The sequence below is a fragment of the Crocuta crocuta genome, unplaced genomic scaffold (assembly GCF_008692635.1).
Source record: "Crocuta crocuta isolate KB4526 unplaced genomic scaffold, BGI_CrCroc_1.0 scaffold564, whole genome shotgun sequence".
NCBI lineage: Eukaryota > Metazoa > Chordata > Mammalia > Carnivora > Hyaenidae > Crocuta > Crocuta crocuta.
This window is the reverse complement of record NW_027533010.1, coordinates 2,169,923-2,178,591: the sequence shown is the minus strand read 5'-3', so window position 1 is coordinate 2,178,591 and position 8,669 is coordinate 2,169,923. Positions and strand designations below refer to the sequence as shown.

Genomic DNA, 8,669 nt, shown 5'->3' with positions numbered 1-8,669 from the left:
CTCTTCCCACCCCGAAAGCTCATAACTGACGCAAGCTTCTGCTGCCATTAGGCCGACTGTAAATGCCTCGTCATCTTTCCAGCCAATCAAAGGAGCTCAGGGCCTCCTAGACACACCCCTCTTCCCTGGCCCAATTCCAGCTCCCGGCGCGCGCTCTGACGTCTTTTACGTAAGACTCACCGTGACCTCTCACTCCATCTCCCGCTCTAGAACTCTTCTCCGGATTCGCCAACCGCCAACGTTGTCTTAGGCGCTGTTTGAGGTCGGGAGGCTCCGCACGTGAGCCCAGCCCAAGGGCGGGAGGGAGTTTTAGGTTCTGGGTGTTCATTATATAACTGTACAAACCGGTGAGTGCTGAGCCGGACTGCCATCGTTCCTGGTTGGGAAGTCTGGCCGTCAGTCTTGCTGTTTAATGATTGTCTAATACAGTACTTGCCGTGCTTACCCCATGAGGTTGTTGCGAGGGCAGTATAAGGTCATGTCCCTAGGGAAGGGACTCAGTTCTATATGCCTTCCTCTTGTGTGGCCAACATTTTAGTTGTTGTTCGTGTATAAGTGTGGGTTTCCCATAGTCCAGATAAACCAGACAATTTTGCTTTAATTTACCCATTTCAGGAACCAGTCAGTCATCAGGTCTTGACATTCTTTTCTCCTCCGTTTGTTCCCAGGCCATTATTTAATCTTTGTACCTCAATGTCCTGTAAACTGGATAGCAGTACTACCTACTGAATATACTTTTGAGGAGTAAATGCGATAGTTGATTAAATATAATCAACAAATGTGGGGCAAGTGTTATAGAAAAAAAATCAAGGTAAGGAGGTGGACGGGGTAAGATGGGGTGCTATTCTATATAGGGTGGTCAAATGGGGCTCTGAGGAGGTTATACTGAACAAAGGCCTAAAGTGAGGACATGAACTATGTGAGTATTGGGGGGGGGGAGTAACTCCAGGTGGAATAGCAAGTGCAAAGGCCCCAAACATAATATTGCCTTGTTTTATGAAGAACAAGGGCTTTGGATCACAGCAAAAGAGTAAGGTAAGAAATGAGGTCAAGGGTAGTGAGGACTTTATCATAGTGCCTGGGAGGCAATGGTACTAACTTTGGATTTTATTCTAAGTGTGAAGGGAAGTGAAGCAAGTTTGAGGGCAGAATAGTGACTTGATCTACATTCACAGAAATATTCCAGCTGCTGTGTGTATATAGGACAATTTTGGGGGTGATATAAATAATGATATAGGGAATTTGTTATTTTTTATTATTTTTCTACTCTTGCTTTGTTCATTGCAATCATCCCTTACTAGATGCTTTGTGGAATGATTTTAAATCACCAGCTACAACATTTATCAAACATTTTTCTATACAAAACATAATGTACTTGTTGAGGTGGTTGTGTAGCTGCATCCAAACGATTCTGTATTAAATTATCTTCAAATACACAATCCCTGCTACTCTGACTTTAATATTTCCAGTAATGTCTTCCTTAAAACACATTTTTATCAAATTAAACCTCTGCTCACAAACCAGTTGTTACCAGTTGTCTAAAAAATAATACGCATTACACTGCCACATCCTACTAAGTTCTATTTCAAATTATTGGTATAGTTAACTGGAAAGTCTTTTAAACATATTTATCAGTACATGATGTGCTTAAGTACTTAATGTAAGGTCTTGTTTGTTTATTTTGAGAGCGAAAGAGCGCACGAGTGAGTACGCAAGTGGGGAAGAGGTGGAGAGAGAGGGGGGAGAGAGAGAAAATCCCAAGTAGTCTCCGCACCATCAGCACAGCCTGATGTGGGGCTTGAACTCACGAACTGTGAAATCATGATCTGAGCCAAAGTCAGAGGCTTAATTGGCTGAGACACCCAGGTGCTACAACACCTTACTTTTTTTAAATTATATATATTTTAGAGAAAGAGAACTCAAGTTGGGGAGAGGGGCAGGAGAGAGAGAGAATCATTAGCAGGCTCTATGCTCAGCACAGAGCCTAATGTGGGGCTCAATCCCATGACCCTGGGATCATGACCTGAGCCAAAATCAAGAGTTGGATGGTCAACTGACTGAGTCACTCAGATGCCCAAAGGTTTTCTTTTATTAAATTTGCCAAACATTTTCTCATTCAACTCTTTCCAGACATGTGAAAATACCTACTGAATTGGGTCACTCAATTAAACAGTTTATCAATTTAAAAAAACTTAAAAACATTTTTTTAATGTTTATTTTTAAGAGAGAAACAGAGAAAGAGAATGAGTTGGGGAGGGGAGAGAGAGAGACACAATCTGAAGCAGGCTGCAAGCTCTGAGCTGTCAGTACATAGCCCAACATGGGGCTCGAACACATGAACCATGGGATCATGACCTGAGCTGAAGTCAGACACTTAACCAACTGAGCCACCCAGGTGTCCCCCAATTTAAAAAAAACTTTTAAGGCAAATAAAAGAATCTTTGTGATAGATGACAGTGTATGGTACTCATCTGACTTGTCAGCAAAGGAAATAATGTCATAAGCTTAAAGGTGATAATAAACTATGTTCAGTTTCAGTAGATGACAGTGCTTCCATAAATTAAGGGTCAAAAGGTCTATCAACATAAAAAGATTGGTAATAAAACTCAGCAGAGATCTATAGGAAGCAATATCTTAGAGTCCAAACAAACTATGTTAAAAATCTATTTGACACAATATCACATATTAAATATTCTTGCCAAAATAATTGAATCTGAATCTGGTGAAGCTTTCAAATAAGCCAGTTTATACAGGGGATAGAAGAACACGTTAAATGACACCATGGAGATACAATCTGCCTAATAATATGGGAAATTTTATAGGACAAATGCCCCAATTTCTTCAACAAATGTCAAATAAGGAGGAAGGGGACAGGAGACTGAGGTGGATTTTTTTTTCCTTTGAGTATAGTTGATACACAGTGTTACATTAGATAAGTTGGATAAGTTTATGCATTATGGTATATTCACCATAAGTGTAGCTACCACCCATGCTGATTAGATTTAAAAGATCTAAAGAAAAAAAAAATAAAAGATTTAAAAAGGCATTATTTGGATTAAAAAATTTTTTTTAATGTTTATTTTTGAGAGTGACAGAGCATGAGCAGGAGAAAGAGGGAGACATAGAATCTGAAGCAGGCTCCAGGCTCTGAGCTGTCAGCACAAAGCCCGCTTCAGATCCTCTTTCCCCTTCTCTTTCTGCCCCTCCTCTTGTGCATTGTCTCTCTCTCTCTTTCTCTCTCAAATAAACATTAAGGGCACCTGGGTGGCTCAGTCAGTTAAGTGTCTGACTTTAGCTCAGGTCACAATCTCATGGTTTGTGAGTTCGAGCCCCGCGTCAGGCTCTGTGCTGACAGCTCAGAGCCTGGAGACTGCTTCGGATTCTGTGCCTTCCTTTCTCTGCCCCTCTCCCACTCACACTCTGTCTCTCAAAAATGAATAAATGTTAAAAATAAAAAATAAACATTAAAAATATTAAAAAATCAAATGGCGAAAAATCCATATGAACAAGATATCAAAATATTAAAGACAGGGTCAATATTTCTGATTTTTCTTTTTGCCCCAGACTCAATATGGCTCAGCAAAGCACTATTAGTCATGGTGGTTGTTCTTTACAGGCCTTTGGTGATAGTAGCAGATAAAGTTATAGAGCTGAGCTCCATGATAGCAATGGGATGATGGTATCCCCAAATAGAGGCCGCCTGGTGATGCTTAACTATCAGAAGCAAGGTGGGCACAATTATGATTAGCACAAGGTTGGAATGGCTTCCTGGAAGATCCTGACCTGCAGAATGATATTTAGATGGTTGATACAGTAGGATTTCCATAGAGGCAAATTGATGGACAGTGTACAGGGGTATTGTTCAATCTATTACAACCAAGGGAAATCAAGGGTGGATGTTCAGGAGGTTGAAGGCAGTTATTCCAGTTAGAAGCTAGATCATGTAACACCATAGTATGTGTTAATGAAATCCCCTAGTACTTCTCCAAAGGTACCTATCATTTGTTCTTGTAACTATACATTGGGAAAAGTGGAATAACCAAATATTTTGAGGGCTGTGTCCACACAGTGTCCAAGTTGACATTGATACCCAAAGTGTTATAGTGGCCTCTGTTAGAATGGTGGTTTATAGGGGCGCCTGGATGGCTCAGTTGGTTAAACATTCAACTTTGGTTCAGGTCATGATCTCACAGTTCATGAGTTTGAACCTCACATCAGGCTCTGTGCTGACAGCTCAGAGCATGAATCCTGCTTCGGATTCTGTGTCTCCCTCTCTGCCCCTCTCCTGCTCATGCTGTGTGTGTGTGTGTGTGTGTGTGTGTGTGTGTGTGTGTCAAAAATAAATAAATTAATTAATTAATTAAAAACATTAATAAAATTTAATTTAAAAAATTAAAAAGAATGGTGGTTTATAGGGTCATAAATGTTGTCCTGGCCCAAGTCTGGCTCACAATGCCAAGTATTATTTCTCAACTTGCTAAATGTATAATTGTGATGAACATAATTAGCAGTTGGCTAAACTCTCATATAGGTTCCATAGCCTATGGGATAAGAACATAGCAGGGAAGGATACTGAATAGCTCCCCCAACACCCTGCCAAGATAGTAAATAAATAAACGCTAGTATATCCTAGGAAATGTGGCAGAGATTAGTACCTTAAAGACCTAAAGCATGCAAGGATGGTGGTCCACATTATATTTACATTAACATCAGACCCTTACAAAGGCTATACGGATCCTGGAGTATGACAGTAAATTATCATTTTCAGCCAGGTAGTAGCCTCAATTGCGGTTGCTGTGCCAGATGTGGTATCTAGAAAAGATTAAGAGATTAACATGACCTCAAGTACATGGTAGGCAAGTATTGATCTGATGAAAGAGTTGTTTCCCATCCCCAACAATAAGGAGGATTTAAAACAGTGTGCATTTTCTTGGGGTGGACAACAGTATACATTTTAAGTTTTATCCCTGAATTATGTTAACTCCCCCCCCAATAGAGTCAATCATAATAAGTATCATAATGTAGTCTTAAGCAACATGGACATCTGAACATTCAGTGAAACATTGGTCCACTATGTTGATGGCATTGTGTTAATCCTGTTAATAAGACTAAATGTTCAGGAAATGGTCAATACTTGGAGGGGTTGGAAAGACATATAGGCTCCAGAAGGTGGAAGATAAACCCAAAGAAAAGAAAGGGTCTGTCCCATTGGTGATATCTTTAGGGCAGGGTTTCTCAACTGTGGCACAACTGACAACCTAGGCTAGAAAAATTCTAGTTTGGGGGAGCTTCCTTTGCAACATAGGATGTTGAGCAGTATCCCTGACCTCTAGATACCAGTAATCTCTCCCTTTAAGTTGCTGTAGGTGTTATAGTCCAGTTCAGGGAGATAGATACACACAGAAACAATGATAATACAAAGTAATTACTTAGATATATCTGTGGTATTTTAGGAGCATGGCACAGAAATATCAAAGCATACAATCTATATCTCCTAGGGTGAGGTTTCTGGCTGTGGTGATACTAGGCAAGTCTTACAGGATGAGAATTTAGCGAAGTGACAGAGAGTAGAGGAAATGGGGGGTATAGGAAGGAGGATCCTCTAGGAAGAGAATAGACTTGTGAGAACCAAAAATGTCTCTAGACATTGCCAAAGTATCCCTGGAAGACAAAATTACCCCTAGCTGAGAACCACTGTTTTTGGGGCATAGTGGCCTGGGGCATGCCTTGACATCCCTTCCAAAGTATCGAACAACTATTGCATCTTGTACCTCCTACTACTAAGAAGGAAGCACTATGCTTAGTAGGTCTCTTTGGGTTCTGGGTGGCATCAAAAACTGAGCTTTGTATGGTAGCTATTGTTATTTATGCTATTGCCAATTTGTTGACTCTGGTACCTGCTGATTATACAACACCTATCATTGACCCAAGGACCCTAGTCTGCCCAACATTCCTTACCCTCCTTCAGAAATCCTATTTCTCTGGTCCTCATATACCACCTTCCTCTCCCTCCTACCAATTTCCTAGTTTAGCTAGTGACAACAGTCAGCCTAAGGTGAATCATTAATGACAATGTTTTCTACTCTTAATGTACATCTATCACTGAGAATACAGTAGCAAAAACTATGTGGCTGCTCTCTCTGTATTAGCTAACAGAGGGGGAGTAAAGCAGGAAAGTTTGGAAGATACTTTGATTCAACATTCATTCGTTCATTCATTCATTCATTCAACAATGAATTACTGTCAGGCACCTGTGATACCAACTCATCTCATGCCATTCTTCTCCCCCTTCCCCTTACTTCACTCTGGACACATACTTATTCCCACCTTGGCACAACATTTGCTCTTTCTATGTCTGGAATACTCTTCTCCCCAATCCTCATTCCCTTTTAATATCTGTTCAAATGTCATCCTCTCAGAGATCTTGCCTTTTCTGTTCATCCTATTCATCCTTAAAAAAGTTTTTTTTTTGTTAGTAAGCAATCTCTATGCCCAACGTGGGGCTCAAACTCATGACCCTGAGGTTAAGAGTAGCATGCTCCACTGACTGAGCCAGCTAGGTGCCCCCATCCTATGCTTCCATCCTGCCCACTCCCTCCCTTATTGTGCTTTTTCTTCATATTGTTTGACAGTACCTGAAATTACACAAACACACACACACACACACACACAGGTTTTTTTTTTTTTTTAATTTTTAAATGTTTGTTTATTTTTGAGAGAAGGAGAGAGAGAGAGACAGAGCATGAGTAGGGGAGGGGCAGACAGAGAGGGAGACAGAATCTGAAGCAGGCTCCAGGCCCTGAGCTGTCAGCACAGAGCCTGATATGGGGCTCGAACTCACAAACCATGGGACTGTGACCTGAGCTGGAGTTGGAGGCTTACCCAACTCAGCCACCCAGGCGTACCCCCCCCCAACACACAGTTTTTAATCTCTTCCTCAAAGAATGTAAGCTCCATGAGGACTGCGTCTTTTCCAACATTGTATTCCCAGCATCTAAAATAATGTCTGGTAATTCTCCTACTGGGTATTTACCCAAAGAGTGTGAAAACACTAATTCTAAAAGATATATGCACTCCTGTGTTCTTGCAGCATTATTTACGATAGCCAAGATATGGAAGCAACCCAAGTGTCTATCCCTTATTAGGAGATGAATGGATAAAGAAGATGTGGTTGTATATATACAATGGAATATTATTGAGTCATAAAAAGAATGAAAGATTGCCATTTGCAACAACATGGATAGATGTTGAGAGTATAATGCTAAGTGAAATAAATCAGAGAAAGACAAATACCATGTGAGTCCATTCGTATGTGTAATTTAAGAAACAAAGAAAAAAAAAGACAAAAAACAAAAAAACAAAAAACAACACCCCAGACTCTTAAATATAGAGAACAAACTGGTGGTTACCAGAGGGAAGGTGAGTAGGTGATGGATGAAATAGGTGAAGGGGATTAAGAGTACACTTATTATGATAATCACTGAGTAATGGATAGATTGTTAAATCACTGTATTGTGCACCTAAGACTAATAAAACACTGTATATTATACTGAAATTAAAAAAAGAACAAGTGATAACTACATACAAGTTATAGAAGACTGTAACTGGGATGATTCTATTTACATAAAAGTTAAAAAAAGTAAAATTAAACAATATACTTGATGATTACATACATATATAGTAAAACTATAAAGAGGGAATAATTAACACAAAATTCGAAGCAGTGGATATTTCAAATACAACTGGTGGAGTGATAATTGAGGCAATGCACACTGAAGTCAATACACTGATAATATTCTTGAGTAGTAGCAGCTGTGTGGGAATTTGTACACAGTTTTTGTGGATACAGTGTGCTTCATAATTAAAAATAAAATAAAATAATGTCTGGTATAGACTAGGTCCTCATTAAATATTTATTGATAGGTCCTCAATAAATATTTTTTGAACAAATGAATGGTGAAATTTACCTCTGGCATTTATATTGAGGTTTTAACTGGAGAAACACCAGTAGGAGATACATATTAAGAGATTTACTGCAGGGAACTGGGTTTATGCAGTTGTGGACACCGGCTAAGCAAGTCCAAAATCTGAGGAGCAGACCATCAGTAAGGGCAGGCTGGAACATTCCAGCAGAGGCTGAAGTTGCTAACCACAGGTAGAATTTCTTCTGCATCAGGGAAACCTAGGTTCTGCTGTTAAGGCCTTTCAACTGATTGAATTAGATCTACCCGGCTTATCTAGGACAGTCTCCTCAAAGTCAATTATTGTGAACTTTCAGCATATCTATAAAAGCCTTCATAGCAACACCTAGATTGGTATTTGTTTGAATAAGTAAGGACTGTAGCTTAGCCAAATTCACACATTAGAAGACATCACAGCGTTCCAGGTGCCTAATGCTTCTGTGCCACAATCCCTTAGCTGTTTGGGACACCTACTCAGACTTGATTTATATGTACTCTAACTAGATATTTTGCTAATATGAATCAGAGAGATCTCCCAGTTGACCTTTAACTAGAAAAAGAAGCTAGTTAATGAATTCACACTAAGATGTTAGAATTCACACTCTTCTATTCTAGCTAGGCCTGGTATACTTGGAAGGTAGAGAAATCCACCCAAGTTAGCTGAAGAAAATCAGTATTATTTAAAGAATGGGCCTTAATAAGGTTGGA

General features: G+C 39.7%; 1 long non-coding RNA gene across 1 annotated transcript; it reads left to right on the top strand.

Moving 5' to 3' along the window:
* The first annotated feature begins 185 nt into the window (after nucleotides 1-185).
* Nucleotides 186-7,218, top strand: LOC144216455 (uncharacterized). Its single transcript, XR_013330674.1, has 3 exons — nucleotides 186-347; nucleotides 669-811; nucleotides 7,091-7,218. It is a non-coding gene; the product is annotated as an uncharacterized LOC144216455 (long non-coding RNA).
* Nucleotides 7,219-8,669: the final 1,451 nt, after the last annotated feature.